The sequence below is a fragment of the Spea bombifrons genome, chromosome 2, assembly GCF_027358695.1.
Source record: "Spea bombifrons isolate aSpeBom1 chromosome 2, aSpeBom1.2.pri, whole genome shotgun sequence".
NCBI lineage: Eukaryota > Metazoa > Chordata > Amphibia > Anura > Pelobatidae > Spea > Spea bombifrons.
In genome coordinates, this window is record NC_071088.1 from 51,157,202 (window position 1) to 51,159,017 (window position 1,816).

Sequence of the window (1,816 nt, forward strand, 5' to 3'; positions counted from 1 at the left end):
ACATACTGGGGAAAATGTTTTATGTAAATACAAAAAGGAGCACATGGGAGAAGACGATACCTGAGTCTAAGTAGCAATAGGTAACATCTATAATGCTGGAAGTGAAAAGTTATCCTAGGATGAGTGATGTTATTAAGGTGAGGGTATTAAACATGCATGGGATAGACATACGGCTCCTGAATCTAAGACAAGACCAACGACTGATTAAGGTTTGAGTCTTTACAGCAGGAGAAACGGGCGAGTAGACGGGGGCCGAATGGGGCCGATCTGTCGGCAGGTTCCATGATTCTATAATATTAGATTTAAAAGAGCAAAATGCGCTATGCGTTGCTTTGAGACCCTTTGTATCATATTTGTTCAACATTGTGGCTTCACAGAGTCACCTGTTAACCGCTACAATGTAGCAAAATAATGAAAGCATAATTCTGTATATTATGCTGTATGATGTAGCAAAAGGAAAAAAGAATGCATGCAATTTGTGACGTGTATATGTTCTGTTACACACACACACACACACACACACACTTTTTACGTAAAAAGTCTATAAGGGGAGGCCAAGGAACGGTTGGAGCCTCTCGAAAAAAACAAGACTCCCCCTGAAAATGTTTGATTGGCTGAAATAGTTTTTAATGGAGTCATCACGGCGTTAACTGCCACGCTTCATAATTTTAAATAGTCTTCAGTTAGCTAAAACATCAATTTCAATTTTAAGTAAGTCACTTAAAGCCCGGCTTAATCTTGCTGAAATGGATTTTTGTTAAAAAAAAAAACCTCCAAAAGGTAAAAAGTAAGATTTCATAAATAAATGGATATTTCGGTTCTGTTTCATTTCTAGCTTCCAAAGTCGCGCAGAATACACAGAAAACAAAATGATTCCTTTTTGGTGCAAAGTTTCAATGTTGATCTTATCACCGTGGCAACCATTGACTTGGTTCTTCTGCTTAGACCATTCCTATGGTTGCTATGGTGATAGAACTGATAGAACATTCCATTGGTTCCAACGTTCCAAACGTAGCAGTTGCTCTCAGTACGTTGATCAAATTAAACTGACCCGTTATGGTCTGTATCTGGAACATGGTGTGGTTTGTGCGTTCGATTGCGAACATAATCTCTAGGTAGAGGTCGGCTTCATTTGCCTTTCGTCCTCCACTACGTTTTCCAAATCCAACAAGTAATAAAAGCATCGTGAAGGTGCAGAGGCACCCCACGATTATCAGAAGAGTATCTAACATCTTCTCACTCGCCTGCTCTGCTGAGCAATGAGAAGTGTCTGAGTTTCACCTGCTTTATATAACCTCCTATGATGACATCACAGAGGCTGATGATGCAATAGTGGGCGTGGCTGCATCAAGTGGGCGGGGTCTAAATCATTTCAGTTCCAACCACAAATGAGACAAGTCCCTTAAAGCCTGGCTTAATCTTACAGAAATGGATTTTTGTTTAATAAAAAAAAACCCAAAAGGTAAAAAGTAATATTTCATAAATGGATATTTCGGTTCCGTTTGATTTCTGGCTTGAAAAGTCGCGCAGAATACACGGAAAACAAAATGATTCCTTTTTGGTGCAAAGTTTCAATGTTGATCTTATCACCATGGCAACCATTGACCTGGTTCTTCTGCTTAGACCATTCCTATGGTTGCTATGGTGATAGACCTGATAGAACATTCCATTGGTTCCAACGTTCCAAATGTAGCTGTTGCTCTCAGTACGTTGATATTGCCCTTGATCAAATTAAACTGACCCGTTATCTTAGAACATTAACTGATAATTGCTAAATATCATACGTTATTTGTGGGAAATAATAATATTTTAAATA